The sequence below is a fragment of the Dermacentor variabilis genome, chromosome 9 (assembly GCF_050947875.1).
Source record: "Dermacentor variabilis isolate Ectoservices chromosome 9, ASM5094787v1, whole genome shotgun sequence".
NCBI lineage: Eukaryota > Metazoa > Arthropoda > Arachnida > Ixodida > Ixodidae > Dermacentor > Dermacentor variabilis.
Genome location: NC_134576.1, coordinates 86,820,825 through 86,840,010, shown reverse-complemented (window position 1 = coordinate 86,840,010; position 19,186 = coordinate 86,820,825). Strand labels below are relative to the sequence as shown.

At 46.7% G+C, this 19,186-nt stretch overlaps 1 protein-coding gene across 9 annotated transcripts in view; it reads right to left on the bottom strand.

The window, feature by feature from the left end:
* Nucleotides 1–19,186, bottom strand: part of LOC142557054 (uncharacterized) — a 332,986-nt gene that overhangs the window by 129,513 nt on the left and 184,287 nt on the right. For all 9 annotated transcript variants that reach the window (XM_075668611.1, XM_075668613.1, XM_075668610.1 and 6 more), the window contains exon 3: nt 16,300–16,435. The gene's annotated coding sequence lies outside the window, so the exon portion shown is untranslated. The remainder of the gene's footprint in view (nt 1–16,299; nt 16,436–19,186) is intronic.

Sequence of the window (19,186 nt, the reverse complement as noted above, 5' to 3'; positions counted from 1 at the left end):
ATTATTTGCAAGGGTTTTGAAAAATGTCTGCATACACATTAGGGATGTTTTGAGAGCGCTGTGTTACTCAATAATTTTTCCCACTTTATATCTATTGTTACGTGCAGTATAAATAAAGTGATATCGTATTTTTATTGCTGGCTTAGATAAGCAAACCGGATAGTTTCGCATTCCGAAATTTTGAATATTTGAAGAATGTTTACGAAGGAAGTGTTAGCACCTTTAAATAAAATAACTGTCACTCTTGCAGTCGCCAGACCTAAACATTTCCTGTTAAATGCAACAAATCGTATCAAATTTGGTCCGGTGGTTCGCGAGTAAGAACGATTTCTTCGTTCTTGTGCATTTCGACAGGAGTCTCCAAGCGAACGCGCTGCTTTTTAATCGAACGACGAGGTGTGTACCCAATCTCGATGTTGTATGTGCCACTGTGCTTTCATGCGACAGCGTTCCAGCCGCGTCTTCTGGGAGAACCTTAAGACTGTGTACCAGTGCTAGCCTTAGTCGGCTGCATGGACAGCTAAGCGCACACGAACCATCGGAAGTCTCCTTCTAATTCTGAAGAAACCGACAGGAAAGACAGCTTCTCGAAATGAGCACCGAAATAAAAAACAGTGCAGATCACATTGCAGTTTAAACAAGGCGATGGATTCAAAGAATATTGGGAAACACGACGGAAAAGGGCGCCTATGCACAGGAAAAGGTAGTCACGATTTCTTAGCTACGTTGTGTTTTTAATAGCACCGCACGATATGTGTTGGGATGCAGTGATAACGCGTGATATGCATAGCTTTTCTTTCGGCGGCGATAGGTGGCGTCAATTAGCGAAGACGCACGTTGCAATTGTGTTCCATAACTAGGGCTCGAAGCTGTCTTCCTTAGCACTCGAAGTAGACTGTCTTTATTGCTGATCGAAATTCGAACGCACGTTAAGCCGCACGAAAGTCAATTAAGCGCTGATAACCAGCAAATTGCGATAACTTACACGCTACTACTAAATAACTAGGGAGCGTTTATATTTTACACGTTTCACGGCAACTTTCAGCACTTCTCTGTCTAATGCCTGTCCGTTTGGTATTTCACCGCAACTTACGAATACTCTTCTTCTCGCGAGATCACCGTGGCGTAAAAACTGCACCAACGCTCAAACTTCTTATCTTCAAGATATCTTGCGGCTTTTTTAGTCGTGTTCAAAGATATAGAGTAATTTTCGGCTCCCTAAAGTGGCCACCACAAGCAGCATGTGTCTGACGTAGTGCTTCTTTTTTTTCGCTTGGACGTTGCGCAATCACAGGGTTGTTATCAAAAATGCGTTCCACGTGATTATAGATTAAAGTAGACGGATAATAGTGCGCACTTCGGGCATCGTAATAACGCGTTCATTGCTCGGGGCTACACGGACTCGCGCCAGCGAAGGCCGACGCCCCCCATGCTCAGGATACGTTCCAAGTACGACGACGTGATTCCTTCTTAAGCCTGTAAGGCTTAAACACAGTTCCACACAGATAAAAATTTGGGTAATTTGTTCACCTTTACTGTTGGCCGCGGAGAGTACATTTGTGCACAAGAAACACTAAATGCTTATTCGAGTCAATACGTAATTGACATAATAAGAATGAAGTGCTGATTGGTTCGCTGAACTACCTACAGAACTGAAAGCCCACTCGAACGTAACAAAAACACTACTCTATAGCCTATGGGGTAAAACTTTTCTGACGGCACATGTATATACCAGAAAGAAAATGCTTATTTTCTATTTAAATGTGCAAAATACACCGAGAACGAGCATAATCAATGAAAAGAAACAAAGATATCTTTAAGATACTTTTTCATCAATAGGCGGGAAACACCAGGCAGAAAACTGGAACTGGTCGCCGCAAGCCCCCCGTCGCTTCATTTGGAACTTGTGCAGACAGCTCTGGTCTTACGTGAACCACAGGTATACATTGAATTTGCTTTAGATCCCGCGTGCGACACCCATGCGGGCGGAAATCTTGCGTCGCTCTGTGTCCTCCGACCTTGCTTTCAGAGGAAAGCGAGTCGTGTGCCAAACTTTTTCCTCGTCCTGTGTTCCCACTCTAAACCAACAAATGACGCTGGCTGTCCGTCATTATGTGTTGGCCGAATACATTTAGAAACTTTGTACTGAATACTGAAACTTAGCGCAGAAATTTTTTTCTGGTATTTTGCCCGTAGGCTACACTGGTCAACAAAGGGTTAAGCTTCTCGCGCTTCGACCAGAATTTTGAGGCCTCAAACTTGGCGCGCCTGTGCCACATGTTGGGCGTTATAGGGTTAAGAACGTCGTGCGTTACGTTGAAGCTCACTGCTTGAACTGAACTAAGCAAAATCATCGACATCATTTTTTCCCTCCTTTATGCACAATTGCAAAGAGATACTTAGAGTCAAATAAGAAGAAAGAAGAGCGAAATACGCGAGCGGCTGAGACGACGGACGCATGGAAAAAAATAAAGGAATAAAACGAAAGAAACAAAAAAAGAAACGAAGAACTTCCCCCGGTGTTTGCAACGCGGGAGTGCGTGCGCGATTGCTAACGACTCATTCGGAAATCCCTGCACGCGCTTAGCAGCTGCCGCCTCGCTACTACTGGGCTGCTTTGGTGAGCGCTGGATCCGCATCGCCGCCGCTCTGTTGCCGCTGGTGCTGCTGCTGCTGCTGCCGCCGCCGGCGCCACGTGGGTGCGGGATGCAAATAAGCCTTTAGCTCGACGGCAGGCGACGAGGCCGGCATGCTTTCAGCCCACGGCTCGAACACCCGCGGCTTCGAGCTACCCCTTCCCAGTTGCCCTCCCCCCCCCCCTACTTCCCGGGCCCGCCTTCACGATCCGGGGCTTCCTTTCCTCTCCTCCTCGGCATCACTTAGTGACCTCTGTCCTCCTTTCGCCTTCCACGTGTGGTTCTGCGTGCACGCTTTGCGCAGTTCGAGCCTTTCGCTATTTGTTTTTTTACATTCTTTAGGCGAAGGCGGTGGTACCTGGGTGATCAGGTGTGCTGCGATGAAACCGCGTGCTTCCTCTTAGATTGTTTTGGTTTATGAATGAAGACGCCATATATATATATATATATATATATATATATATATATATATATATATATATATATATATATATATAATGTAGTTCTGCGGATCTGGCGTTTATAAGTTGAAAAACGTGCAGGCGTAGACGGGAAAGCAATGACTAACATTTAATTTTGACGTGTCGGCCGGGGTCCGGCCTTCAGCGAGAGTGCGATTGCCAGCACCCGGAGCTCAATTTATGCATTTTCTTTGCGAGGGTGAAGCATATAAAAAAATTATGCGTGGCTGTGTTATCGCGAACAGCAGAGACCAGCGGATTTGGGGGAAGGCCAGCCAGAAGGCCGCAACATTGTTGCAAATAAACTCCAAATTCAAATGAAGTAGTGCCAAACCGCACACAAGACACACGAGCGCCTGCACCGCGACCCTACAGCGTCCACCAAAGGCGCCTACTATACGGCATCCGCGATTCGCGTGGCCAACGCCGTAGTAGACGCCGCGGTTTTCTCCACTCTGTACGGAGCGGCGGGTGAGGAGGCCATCGAGGTTCCCTCGCATTTGCTAGCAGCCGCCGGAGAAGAACGCCCCTCTTCCCTCGCCTGATCCCCCTGCCTCGCACGCCACAGGAGAGGGCATGCATCCGGGCCGCGTCTCTCGTTCGCGTGCGCACCGCTCCTTCTCCTCCGCTAGGCTCCACCCGCCCTCGCCGCGTCGCTATGCTGCGCGATGCTGTTTTTATACTCTTCTTTCACTCTCTCTCAGCTCTCTCTGCCCCAGCTCGGCTACACTGCGGACGTCAAGAGAAACCCAGCAAGATTCTAACAGCTCCGCTGTAAAAAAAAAATGAGCGTACGGCACCATGAATACCAACACGCGTACATTCAGTATCGTCTACAAGGGAGGGGCCTGAAATATAATATGGAAAGACGCAGCCAGTGGAATGCAGGTGAGAGGGGTCGCATTTTAGCATAGAGCGTACGAGGGGTCGTAGCTGCAAGAACAGTGTTTCTCTTGCTGTTTGTTCGAAGCTGCTGCAACTTTTGTGAGACCACGAAGGCGGTCAATACACCCCCACTTGGTTAGACAGCCATGCTGTTACCTCCACTAACCATTGAGTGCCGCGTACTGTATTCTGCATACGGCGCCGAACTCTATGCATGACGGCGAGCTTTCTGATTCTTTTCTTTCTTTTCCCTCACGGCGGGCGCCACTGCTGCTCCATCTGGATGGTGCTGCAAGGAAGCGAGCGGGACGCGCCGCTCCTACTAAGGGAGACCTCCAACGGCAGTTGGAAGAGGGGTTTGCGTTTGAGTTTCCGCGCAACAGAATTATGTTTTCTCGTATATTCAAATTCCAATCCGACGCTATCATGTCTGTAGGTTGTCTGTAAGTCCTACCTTACGAATGTTCTGACGCATTTGACTTTGAGAAATTCGCTTAGTTCAGTAACGCCTATGCGCCACGCGGATAGTCGGCATGGTTCGAGATGCGTGGTCGGGGATGACTTTTTCTCCAAAGGACTACGCTGCGGACGCTGACGTAGACACCGGAATTCCTGCGACACGGGACCCTTAAAGCTATCGCGCTAAAGCAAGAGCAGCGTAAAAACGTTGGTTTAGTGGCCTCCCGTATTTGTTCAACGCGTAAACAAACACTGAGCGTTTAAAAAAAGAAAGAAATAAATAAGCACACACACCTGGACAATTAAAGAAGGCTTTAGAGAGGCTCTGGAATAATTGGGACTATGCATAGTTACTTAAGTTGCCATCAACGGTAGACACGCGAGCTTACTTGCAGAGCACCAGAAAATGAGTGAGTAACAAGGAGCAAAGTGAAGCATGCTTGAGTACGGCACGTAAGAGTATTCGGTGTGCATTTATTTGGATCTGCTTCGACTCAGGCATGCTCGAATGTGATCGCGTGACAGCGACATTAGGCACATTTTTCATGGCTATGAAGCGGTATTTGTTCATAACCTTGGGGAGCTTAGCACGAACACTCGCCTTTACTGGCCAGCGGAATGCTCAAGCACTCACTTGTTTTTCGAGAGCTGTGTACCAACGTTTACAACTTGTGGTTCTGGCTATGTGTCATACGGGATCATGAAAACCTACCTGCCTCCATTTTATGCACGGAGTTTACCATTGCTGGCTTTTCACCGTAAAATTTCGCGAGCTCGGCAGCGCTGCTAGCTCGCTCGGCGGAGGGTTGCAGGTGTTTGTAGAAACGGGTAATGTTTCTGTAATTTCGCCCCTCCCCTCAAGAAATGGGAAAAGTTCATGCTAGAAACAAGGGTGAACTTTTCGAAAGGGGGTGATCTCTCGTAAAAGAATACACGTACGAAATTACGTTGTACGAACGTTTCTCAAGAGGTGGAGAGAAAGGAGAAACGGGAAGACAGGCAGGGTTAACCCGAAGGCAGAATCCGGTTAGCTACGCTAGACTGTGGAAAGGCGGAGGTAATGAGATAAAGTAGAGAGAGAGAGAGAGAGAGAGAGAGAGCAAGGAAGCACGAGCACACAATCACAGTCGGTCACTTTCACCGCATACTATCACCAGGAGTATGACCAGTAGCATCAGAATAATCAAAAATGGTAAATACGAAGCCAATCCCTGCTGCAGCTCATTCGCCGAAGCAACGCCCAGACGCGTCACGGGTAGGTTGAAGGCTCGAACACACTCATTCCACCCTGATTAAAATGCGGGACAGTGCTATAGCCACAATACACGTGGTTATGACGAAACCTTGAGAACTGTTCTGTGCCTGCTTCTTTCTTCGACGGCCAGAGACTCGCCCTTTGCAAAACCTATGTGACCAGTCGTGACTGAATGACGAACACTTGAGCGTGCGTTCGCGTGTAATGAATGGATTTCCCCATTTTTTCACTCATATTTTATGTCCCACTTCTTGCTTTTCCCGGTTTAGGGTAGCCAACAGGGGCCCAACACCCTTTTCCATTCCTTTCTCACTTCCTTATTTCATCATAGGAGATTGCCTAAGACGAATAATAAAAACCGAATTTCGAGGCACACGTAACCGATAGCGAGTAAAAAGGGGGAAGGGACAAATGGGAGATATTACCAATGCACAGTCGGGCTCAAAAGTCTACGGGAGACGAAATTTGCGAGAATTTCAGAATTCCAGCGAAGCATTGGCCGATAGCCTCGGTTTCAGAGTTTCAGCGTCCAACAGCATTTGCGAACTACACAGTCATCAATGAAATCAGAAGTGCAGTTCCTTAACGTAGTAGGAATTGGTATTTGACGTGGAAGCCGCATTGCGTTCCGCAAACTTTCGTGACCGCTTGTGCAAGAGACGAAGGAAGTTTTATCTAATCCATAGCAAGAAGCAAAACGGTGGGTGGGCTGAACAGCGCCAACCGCAGAATAATAAAGAGACAGAAGCTGTAATAAACCTCGCACAAAGAAAGAAGGAAAGAAATGAAGAAAGAAAGAGAGGAAGGCGAGAAACGCGAAGAAGGAAGAGCAGGGTAAACCGGAGCACCGAGACTCCTATAACTTTCCACCGAGTGGGAAACGACACTTGGCGGGGGTAACCGGAACCGGGGCAGTTGTGATACGAGCCGGCACTGGGCGGAGCGTCGTCGCGAGAGACCGATCGGCATTGACATCACGTCCCTCTCGGCGCGCAAGTTTCCGGAGGAGGAACGCGAACGCATGGCGGATAAGCCTTTGGCCTGTTCGCGGGGATCTTTGGGGGATTCGGGAAAGGAAAATCGGTTGGCTCTCTGTCGCTGCAGTGGCGGTACTCCTATTTGTTTTTTATTGGCTTTGATTCTTTGCTCTCTTTCTATTTCCTTCCCTCGCTCGCCCCGAAACTCTCAATATTCAAATGTCCCAAAGTTTCGGCTGTGTGCGATCGCGCGCGTACAACCGCGGTCTCGCCTCCCGCGCCGCAAGGAAACACGGGGTACGAGTACGTGCCTTCGCACGCGCGCCTTTTTGAGAACACGGCGTTAGGCTTAGCAAGCAGCGATTTGCTCACTTTGGCGCTCTTGTGGCTTAGGGTTGTCTTTCTGGTCTCCACTTCTTTTTTCTCGGATAACTCGTGCGGTTTCGCTCTCGATGCCACATTGCTATCTTCGCTCTCGCGATCCAGTTGTGTAGGGCACAGCTGGCTTTCCTTTTCTTTTTTTGAAGGTCCCGCGTAGAGGTCGATTACGGCGCGTTTGAGGCGCCTTCCAGAGGCAGGTCATGGGAGGTTAGACTTATCTACATTTCTCCCGCGCTGGAATTATTCTTGTCTCTATGTGGCAGTGCTCTGAATTGCACCGGTGTTGTCGGCAGCATGTTGTAGTTTCAAGTAGGACTGACAAAAACGAATTCTGATGTTTTACGGGACATAACCACGGTGGAACACGCCGTAGTGTCAGGCTCCGGATTAGTTTTTTTAGCACCCGGGTAAAGCTGTCTCACTCACTCACTCACTCACTCACTCACTCACTCACTCACTCACTCACTCACTCACTCACTCACTCACTCACTCACTCACTCACTCACTCACTCACTCACTCACTCACTCACTCACTCACTCACTCACTCACTCACTCACTCACTCACTCACTCACTCACTCACTCACTCACTCACTCACTCACTCACTCACTCACTCACTCACTCACTCACTCACTCACTCACTCACTCACTCACTCACTCACTCACTCACTCACTCACTCACTCACTCACTCACTCACTCACTCACTCCCCACACCCAGGTTTCTTTAGCGTCCACCTAAATCTAAGTCCACGAGTGCTCTTGCATTTAACCCGCATCGAAATGTGCGGCCGCCGCGGTCGGAATCGCACCCGCAACCTCGAGCTTAGCAGCTCCCCGCCACCAGGCGTCACTGGCAAAATTCGGAGGTGCTCAGTAGAAGTTGAATCTTCACTGCTGACGTGGGCGACTGACGCTGCGGTTTCCGCCTCGGCAGCAAGTTCAGTGAGACGCGGGCTTGGGTCGGCTGGGGAAATTTCGCAGCGATGACCACGCAAACGAAACACGCCAGTGAGAAGACGGCATGAGCGTTTGCAGGCAACCGAGGAAGGTTTGGTTCTTTAGGGACCGAAGTGAGTGTGTGTTCGCGGGGAACAATGCGATCGCAAGAGAAGTAAAGTTCCCAGATAAATTCCAAAGTAGCGCCACACTACCCCCCCCCCCCCCCTTTCTCTGTAAGCCTGCTCTTACATGGAGTGCCGTGCGCCCTCAAAAGGTTCCAAACATCTCAACGTGCATACAAAAAAGAAAAAAAGAAAGACGTTTCCGTTTGTGTCGTACCATATTCATCACCAATACTCGTTTTGAAACTATTGCGTGGTGTAAATCCTTCTTCGTGTGTAAGTTGGCCTACACCATGCCACGTGGAAAAGCTTTGATAGCTTTAAAATAAGTAATCTATGCCACTAACCAACCGAAATTCCACGTGACAGCACCAAGGAAATCCCGCATAGGCAATGAAGGCAGAGCGCAAGGATGAGAAGGACAGCAGCTGGACGAAATAATGTCACTGTACCTTGAAATTTTTTTCTCTAGTGACATTACGAAGGTTTCAGACATAAGAGAGAGAGAGAGAGAGAGAGAGAGAGAGAGAGCGAGGAATAAAAGGCAAGACAGGGAGGTCAATCAGGTGGCATTAAGGTTGACTCCCGTTAATTCAACCTTTGTTCATTCGGCATTTCGCTTAATTCGAATGCACTGGTAAGTTCCGGCGAGAAATCAAACATTGGCTATAGAAGGAACGCAGATTTAGTTCGAACTTGTAAAAATGTTGCTTCAGTTCATTTGGTCGCCACTGGCACCCCACTATGCAAGTAGTCTGTCAATGACGACAGACCACTTCAAGTAATAAAATAGTGTTTGAATCCGTTCAATTTGCCGCGGTTTCGTTAATTCCACCCTTCGGATAATTCGACTAGAAGTTGCGGAGGTCCCGCAAGAGTCCAATTAACGACTGCCGACTGCTACTTGTTTGCTACTTTGCATCGTGAAAAGGGAACAAAGAAGGATAAAGGAAGAGAAAAAGAGTACAACGCACAACAGCAATTACAACAAAGGCGCGGAAAAAGCAACAACAAAAGAGAACAAGCTTAAGTGTGTGGTAGTTTGCGCAAGCCGTAGCTCACCATAGTACCCTCGCTGATGGTCGGTGACCAGGGTAGGTCGGGATGCGTTGACTTTGAAATGAATGCATTAGCTCTAGGCCAATTCGGACAACACACCCTTAACTGAGCCCATAAAGCTATAGTAACCAATCGTTCGGGCACCAAGTGGTACACAAGGCGCTACTACATGGTTTCATGCGGGTTGAAAAACGGCTGATGTAAGTATGCTGTATAAGACAGCGTCGTTCAAGCACGCCACTTACCAGCTTACTGGCTAACCCTTGCTTCGATAGCCCTTGTCATTCGATTAAAAACACACACAAAAACCGCCCTTGCGTCTGCGGACCCGAACGGGCACACCCAACACCTGTAGTAGTAGTATGCCGGGCCGTCAGCCAGGCAAACATTTTCAGCCAGTCAGTGAAGGCAGCGCGTCTCTTGCCATTTGCTGCGTGGCTTATACAACGATCTCGGAGCAAACTACTAAATGAGGCGAGCACACCACACATGGAGATGTACTCTGGACGTCGGTAAAAAAAGAAAAAAGAACACCACCTTTAGCTCTCGTTCTGCCTTTGTGCAAACATTCACGCTTCAAACTTTCCATTAAGACTCCCTGAAACGAAAGGTGGAATGTCAAGTTCGTGTATTTTTCTTTTTCCCGTGAGGGATGTCACTTGTCGTCATTAGTTGCTAGGGGCACCCAGGTCTCGGTTGTTCTCTGTGTAACCAGGGCGTTTTCCTTTTCTAAGAACAATGAAGGACAGGGGAGGCTTTGTGATTTACCGGGAATGTGTCGCTAATAACATATTGGCAAAAAAAAAAAAGAACGGAAAAAAATGGCAAAAAACAATAATGAGAAAATATACCTTTGGGTTCATCGCACCTAAACCTGCTTGACTCACATCTTTTGTAAAACGCATTTCTGAGAAAAAAATACAGCGATTATTTTTTCGTGTATTTCAAAAAGGTACCGTTTCGTACAGTTGGTACATACTATAGCCTCGCTGCTGTCGAAACTTCTGAGAGCTAGAATTCCAACAGTGTGAGTTGGGCTTAATTTCGCCCGCGCCGCCAATGGCCTTTTGATGAGCCATCCTACAGCTGGAGGCGATGTTACCTGGTTTCGACACGCGTTTTGCTCACGTCACTCTATGAAATTCAATAGTTTCGGCTTCGGCCAGAAAGTACGGCACCTCGCAGAACGATCTATAGCACAGCACGATCTATAGCAGCTGCAGGGCTGCGATTTTGTTCCTTACCTTTTCATTCAGGATGATCAACATGGTGACAATAGTCCGCAACAAACGATACGCGGTGGAATTGAATTCTAGGAGGAAATAAAGCATGCTAACACGAGTTTGCAAATCTCTTCATGGCTGCGGTGAGGAAATGGTTCCAGTGGATAACAAGAAACATGGCTCCTGCATCAGGTTTCTATCGCTATAGCGAGGCGTATTACGGTGAAAACCATGCTAGGAGTAGTGTAACTTCGCCTTGGTGGAAGATGTACAAGAAAAACAGAAGAAAAACAATATTGAGGACAGCAAAGTGGCGCAGTATGCCGGCAACTAATTACAAGCGTGCCAGTAGGACATTGCGGCAATAATTTTGTACCATGCAGAAATAAAGAAAGAAAGGAAGAAGAGTGAGCTACGTGGAAATTTTCCGAACGATTACAAGCGAGCAAAGAAAACCAAGTAAATGGCTGAAAAGAAAATACTGCAAAAAAAAAAAACCTTAGAGAAGCGACTCGCGCGACAGTAAGGAAATTAAACAGCCACCAATTTCAGCGCGCCGGCCGCCACCTCGTATATACTCTGATACCCGGGGAGAGGGGGTAGGGCATGGGGTGAGAAGGTGATGGAAGGGGGGAGGGGGAGGCGCGTGGGCTGCGGAGCTGCAAGGAGCGCACGCAGCGAGCGCGGGCCAATAATTACGTAAGAGCCACTCGGTGGCGCTGCTCACGCGGGAGGCCAAAAGCGCGCGAAATGATACGAGCGCCGAGAGAGAGAGAAAAAAAAGAACAAGGGGAGAGGAAATTGCGCCAAACATACAGAAAAGCGCGCCAAAAGGAGCTCTGGTGGAAGGGCGAATACGCGGGAATGCAAGGGCCGTCGCGGGCCGATATAAGCGAGCAGCAGGCCCCCTAGCGCGCCGCAGCCAGCTTTCCCTCTCGTCCTCACCGTTTGCTGGCAATGTGTGTCTTTCTTGTACTTGTCGTTCGTTCGCTTTTTCGTTTCATTCGAAAAGAAAGGCAGAGAGAAGGAGAGATGCCTAGTTGGACGTTGCAAAAAAGAGGAGGTGGGGAGTGCGTGTGTTGAAGGCCAGGAAAGCGCTGGAGTGGAGGCCCTTCTCTCTCTCACACACAGCAGCAGCAGCAGTAGCAGCAGGTTTCGGTCGGCGGCTGTCACTCTGGAGCCGCAGGCAATAACACGTCCGGAGGAACTCCGGGGGCCCGTGGCCAATTTCGCGCTCCAGCTTTCGACTAAACCTTTGGGCCAAGATAGAGCTTTGGCTCTGCCGGTGCGCAGCTAGAGATTAAAGACGGGAGGAAAAAAAAAGAAACGAAGAGATAGAGAAAGGAACAAACTACGAGAGGCGACCCGAAGCGAGGAGAGAGCTCGCGGAACGTGTGGCACGAGCGGCGCAATACCGATGGGAAATAAGAAAGCAATAAGCATCCGCGTTTGAGAGGAGGTGAAAGTGAGAGGACACAAATAGGGGAGAGAGAGAGAGAGAGAGAGAGAGAGAGAGAGAGAGAGAGAGAGAGAGAGAGAGAGAGAGAGAGAGAGAGAGAGAGAGAGAGAGAGAGAGAGAGGGAAAGCACAAAGCCGAGAAAAAAGAAATAATCCCGCGACGCGCACAGCAAATAGGACAGAATGTCTTGGTCTGGGACGGGAAGGTCTGGAAAGTTCAAGTGGAGGCGGCGGCAGAAAGGTTCGAATCAGCCGAGCATCGAATGCCTGGACCGGGACGAGAAAGAAGAAGATGCGATGAAAAGGCATAAGTGAGGCCGCAATTGTTACTGACCGGCTGGTGGGAGGCGCGCTCGGCACCGAATGTCGTCGCCACAGAACTTTCCAGTCGGCGAAGATACCGACTGGCTCACCAGCAGTCTTCACTGTACAGCTACAATCCCAATCTCGCAATGAATGCAAGTTTGAGAGTCCCACAAGTTTTCACCAACTCTACCGGCTTGACACTTTGACCCATCTCCGCTGTCCTTCTTTGTTCAAAAGAAGGGTTCTGACATCTTGTAGAAATAGGTATTTATTTATTCGATCACAAAGCATCAAAAAGTGCTAAACATCAAAGCTCTATGAATTAGTGGCTTCATGAATGTAGCGGCTCTGTGAATCTTGCAGTAGTAAGTAAGTCAGTCAGTCAGCCAATGAATGAATGAATGAAAGAATCAAGAGACAACTTTTTTTTATTCTTTTTACTGAGAAAACTGGACAGATGTTCTCTCGAGATGTGCGGCTGGCAGAATAACACATAAAGCTTCGAGATGAAGGTATTGCATTTAGGCACCGGTTAAAGTAGCGACTGAGAATTAGGTTTCTTTGTCTTCGCGTACATCGCTACGCAATGCAAGGTGGCATAAATGTACCGGGTGTCCCACGTAACTTGTGCCAAACTCTAAAGATACGCTAGTGTCACGTGGCTGGACAGAATCAAGGCAATGTTGTTTGCCGTCGCTTGTGCTAAGTTAGAGAATTTGGATTCCACCTAAATATATAATTAATTATTTTAATTAATCAACTTCGTTAAATATGTTCAACGCAGATGGTCAATGGAAAAATTGTAGGCCATCGTGAAAATTTTGCGATACATTTTTCTTTTTTTTCTACCAGGTATATATTTAGCTGCACCAAATTTTTAACAATTTCCGGTTGCAGATAGAATAATTCTAAGCCTTGATGAATATTACTCGATGAGGTTGCCATTTCTTCTACGAGAAATCAGAATACCTAATTGAATAATTAGCACAATTGCGTCAGATTAGCTTTTAAATTATTACTTTAAAACATATATTTTAATTTACGAATTGCATCCGGAAAGTTCGCAAGGCGTGTTCACTTGGTACGAATTCTCAGGAACACGCCACTTTCGAGGTATTCACTTTCAGTGTCCGATAAAATGCATTGGCGTTCCAGTTACTTTCATGCTTCAATCCATAAAAAAACGTTATCTTAAAACCTCTGAATTCGTTCCAAGCCACTATGCTTAGCAAACGCCGTAGCTGAAATCCGTATGTGTGCCGTAAGGTAATCAGCAAAAAAACTTAATTAGAGAAATTTTGTTAACTATTAAATAAACCATATTTATTTATCTTAGAGATAATGGCTGCCTCATCGAGTAGTTTAGCTCAAGGGTTAGAGTTGTGCCATCTGCCACTGGAAATTCTTGAAAATTTGGTGCCGCTAAAACTCAGAAAGAAACCTAGAAGGAAGGGCCGCGAAATACAAACAGGCCACAGAAATTCTTAGGGTTACTTACTATTGCGCAAGCATTATTTGGCTCGGCTGTTACGTCGATTTTGCTTGCTTGCTTTTCCTAGCTTGCGAATGTCTACTCATCGCTTTTCCTGTGCCAAAGAAACTAAATCCGTGCACTGAATGGTTCGACTGTTACATCGATTTTGTTTGCTTGCTTTTCCTAGCTTACGAATGTCTACTCATCGCATTTCCTGTTCCAAAGAAATTAAATCCGTGCACTGAACGATGTGGAGATGAGTTGCCAGGAAGCTGGAGGACCCTTTCAAAGCGATCGTATAATCGGTTTCAGTACAGCTGCTTTTTTTCTTTATTTTAATTTCTTCTTTTTCTTTTTTGTTACGACCTTGACCCGGCGACGGCGGGTCAAATATTCTTATTATTTTATTATACTATTGTCACATGTACCAATCAGATATCTTCATACTCAGCAGCCCCAAAACAAGCTTTTTTGCACGCACACATTTAATGCGGAAAAGCACGCTTTCAAGGCGGCCTGACGAGAACTGTTTTCTCACTGATCGATTTTATTTGCTTTCTAGTTTCAATTGTTCCTTATCGCTTATAGGACTACCAATCGTCTATATTTGCATTATTTTAATGATTAAATGTCTTAACTTGGACAATTACGCATTTTTTTGCACAGATACAAGGTATTACAGCTTTCGCGTGCCAGTCAGATTTTGCTGGGTGTACTCGCCAAAGAATGCTTACGCATTGAAGAGTGCAACGCGACTAGTCTCCTTGCACTTTTCGCGGGCTTCTTACAGGGAAGAAGTTTCACGTAGCACGTATTTAGCAACAGGGAGAGGGGCCGGGAATTTTTCATTATGGCTTACAGTATTCTAATTGACAATTTCGGTCGTATATATTTGAGAAATAATAAATTAATAACTAGTTAGGTTCTCCGGCGAAATGAAAAAAAGTAATCTCACTTTTTCCAAGCGGCGGCAAACAACATTATCTTGCATCTGTCCAGCAACAGGGCACACTAGCGCTTTCTTTCTGTATTTTTTTTTAAATTTTGGCCCAAGGTACAAAACGAGTACGGACGATCTCTGTGACTGATGGAGTGACGTTGATAATATTTTTTTTTCTTTCATAGATCGTCTTGAAGGGGCAGCGCAATAAGACGAAGACAGAAGGCAGGAACACACAGGACAGCGCGTGCTACTGCCTTCTGTCTTCGTCTTATTGCGCTGCCCCTTCAAGATGTTCAACCAGTACTAACTCGCCCAAATGTCGATCTTTCGTAGATCTCTGCGCGTAGTTGTCAGGTGGGATAGTCAGTAGGCTGGCAACTGCGAGTATCGCTCCGAGAAGAGCTACTGGACGTTTGATTGCGACGTAGAAAACAAAGTAATTCTCGAAGCGAACAGCGCTGCCTACTTCCAAAAAAACAACGATGCAGTTTTGACAGCGGCATCGGTGACACTGAGGAGGAACGCATCGCAGAACTTGGGCTGCTATATCAATTATACGGACACTCGAGGTGCGTTTGCACCACCGTCGCCGTCACTGCCGACTGTGCCTTGGTGTTGCCACGGTGGGCGCGTGTGCGGTGGCTGCGTGGCAGGTTCGAAGGTCTCCAGAGGCGTGAGAGACGCGCAGTGCTTTTGTTTATAGGTTGAAGAACATCGACATAGTTAGGCTTAAACGATATAATTATTCGAATATAGTTCGACCTTCTCGTCCTTTCTTGTTTTTTTTTCCAAAACAAAAAGAACTTTTGCCCAAAATGAGCTATAGACCTACATTCGGGAATCAAAGACTCTCGACTTACACTCGTGTAACGAAGCTAGCGAAAGTACCGAGCTAACAGAGTTTCTCCATCGCGCCCGCCGTGAAACCGCTCTGTAGATTATCCCGACGGTCTTATAAGAAATGCTGCATGTCCGGCGCTCTCGACAGCACCCAAATGGCGGCGTAGTTGGGGGTGACGAGCACGGTGGCGGGGCGAACGTTATATAGACTCAAGGCTACATAAATGTTGTGCGATGCATCCGATGAGCGCGACTTCTTTGGCAGCCCTGACGAAGTTGGAGCTTGCGGAATTGAACCGCAAGACTTAGTAGCTGAGTGAATAGAGAGCTTTAAGTTAGGGGACGCTAACCGCCGGGCGTACGTAAGAACCCACCGAGAGCACAAGAGAGCGCGAAGGGGGCCCACAGTGGACTCTGCGTCCCCCCAAAGCTTGGTGCGGCTTGCGTCCCCTAAGCTAAAACTCTCTAATGCCATGCGTCTCTAATATGTCATACGCAAAGCTTTTCGTTTTTTTTCCTAAAAAGGATATGGGTGTAATTATATTCGAGCTGTGATTATTTATTTCTCGGCGAGCTCGATGTAACAGGGGTCGACCTAAGTTCCTGTTCGACTTATTTTCGAGTAAGCGCGGTATGCGATTCTGAAACGTCGAACGCTGAAACAGGTGATCTTTGGGGCCACTTTGAGGGAAACGTACTGCCCATATTTCTCAGTAAGCATTTCCCTGCCTTCGTTGTGGGGCCAAAAGTGAGGACTGGATATTGCGAACCCAAACTAAGTTTTCTGTGTGTTCTTTCAAAACCCTCGTGCTGATGTTTTTGCTGCTGTGTTTTTGGGCGACGGAACAAGAAGGCAAAGAAAAGTGCCGGCCACACGTACCTGGGGATGGTTGTGGCGCCATCTGGCGTGCGTCGTCTCGCGATTAGCACGGTCCAGTAAAGCACGCTCTCGTGACGTCACCAACATCGATCGAAAGGCGGCGCCCCCTGGCTCAGAGGACCGCAACAGGAGGCACCTGGAACGGCATATCGAAGAAGGGATGAACGTCGGCGACATTTACGATCGTGCGATCATGACCATCATCATCATCATCCTCCTCCTCACCACCCCCACCACCACCCCCACCACCACCACCACCACCACCACCACCACCACCACCACCACCACCATCATCATCATCATCATCATCATCATCATCATCATCATCATCATCATCATAACTACGTGAACTGCATGATGAAGGCCTCTCCCTGTGATCTCCAATTAGCCCCTTTTCGCGCCTGCTGACCCCCCCCCCCCCCCTCCCATCTCACGCGTGCATATTTCGCAACTTCGTAGCACCATCGAGTTTTATACCGTGCTAAACTGCGCTTTCTTTATCTTGACACCCATTCTGTAGGTATAATAGACCTGTGGTTATCTGCCGTAGGCACCCCATGGCCTTCCCAACTATATTTTTTACTAAATCAGTAATAATCGGTCTAGTTATACTTTTATGAACACATGTATGGCTTCGCGTATGCTTAAAAAAAACGAATCTCCTCATTTCATATCTTATCTCCGCAATTTCTTTTTCTACTTTTCCCTCATGATGACCCTTTAGTGTTACCCAAATGAGCACAACGTTAAGGAAACGTCGCATTTTAAAACTTCACACCAATTAGGTTTGCCTTATGACTCGGAAAAGTTGTGGTTCGTTCCACCAAATGTTTTTTTCTCGACTCCAAGTCGTACCTATGCATTTTCTTTTATTCACCCCTGACGACCACCCGCAGTTGATGGAACGAGGGCGAGATTCGTTTACATGCTTTATTGACAGGCATAATATTTTAGAACTTGCATGCTCATGAGAGTGAAACATAAACATCCTTTCCTGCTGTTCCTTGAAGCGAACCTGAGCAGCGTGTAGTGCAGTAACACTGTTTGTATGATGGCGTTGACGTGGCAGCTGTGCTTTCATGTCTGACATCATTCATTCATTCATTCATGCATGCATTAAAATTTCTATATATTTCGACGTATTCTCGGCGGTGCATTCTTACGGGTAGACCCACAAGTGTGTCTATCCGCATTTGTTGCTGTTGTTGATTCCAGTCTCGTGATGCCATTGCGAAACAAAACAGTTCCGAAACCAGCAATGCTCGTCCAAGCTTTCCTACTTCTGTCATTCGGGCCATGGCTGTAAATATTATACAAATATTTAATGGGCCAGTATTATGTCACAACTGGAACTGATTGTGTGGCTACCTATGGTTTAAACGAAAAACGGTGGTGGGCAAAAAATAATGCTGAGAGGAATCTGGCAAATAACTGGGATAAAAAAAACGTGACCAATTAAAGTAACATACAGTGAGCGAGCCGAAGGTGAGCTCTTACAAGGTAGTTGATTGACTATACACAATTATCGATTGTTTGCTGTTATGCTTGGTAAGCGTTCGGCACAAGAAGCTCACGTCCTGTTAATGATGCAAGCAGTGTAGCTGTAATTAAAGCAAAGTGCATATCATTGATTGTTCTTAGCAATCGCTCGTACCAGGAGATCATACAAAGGAGTGTGCTTCCCGCAACGAGCATGTTGGAACAACGCGGTGAGTGAGAGGTGATCGGGAAGCTTGACGAATTTTTTTCCGTTATATAATTATACAGTACGATATTGAAATGTTCAAAAGCATAAAGGATCATTTCATCTATAATATATTTGTGTTTGTGTAGTTGAAAGGCGGGTGTGATGTTATTTTGTTAAAGTGAAAGTAAGAAAACAAGAACAAGAATAAAAGGCCTTTAGTCACTTTAATATTTTTTGACGTAGCAGTGCTAAAAAATAAATATATTAGATGACGAGAAAGGTCACAAGAAACTCTACGCGAACTGTAGTTTACTGTCTCCTGTAGTACTGCTGCGTAAGGCAATCATAACTTCATCAAAGTTCCGACACACGCAAACGCGAAGAGAGCGAAGGAGGGTAAAATATTTCCAGATGTAATTTGTTACATGTGAGAGCAGGCACACGCACACACACACACACACGCACGCGCACGCACACACACATACACGCACACGCGCTATAAAAGTAGCGGGCACGCCACATAAATTGATCAGCGAGCCAAATTATTAAAGAAGTATATAAAATTGCGGTGTGATCCGAAGTCCAGACGCACAGGTGGGAAAAATATGCGTATGAAATTATACACACGAACAGATGCAAAAGAGGAAAACTGGCTGTACTACGAGACACACAGAGATGATGATTATGACACAAGTGTGAACGTATGTGATAATAGGCGCATGCGACTGAAGATGATGAAAGTAGGCTGTTCTACACTACCCTGGACTACACTCATTGTCCCAGAACACTTTCGCAAATTATTAGGTGTGAGAACGTAAATCAGATGCCATTAGGAGAAGAAAATTAGGAGCAAGAATATGTTGGCAGGTGCTGCTTCTGGCATTTTTTCTCTTGGAGCGTTCTCTCTTAGACACTGTCATAGGGATAATTGCTGAGCCCTTGAGGAATTGCTATTTGTATTAAAGGCAGTTTTCATGCTAACTTCGTAGGACAATATTCTAATTTCCATTTCGCCTAATTTGCCCTAGAATGTTTTATTTGCTTTCTAGACTGCACTGGATGTCCCTTTCTAGTTATATTATATTCTAAGTAATTTATCCTTCATGAATATGCGCCATGTAGAGAGAAACGAAAAGAGCCCAAGGGAGTACGGCCTCAGGATGATGCGTAAGCGCCGAGAAGCAGAGCGGATGACACAGG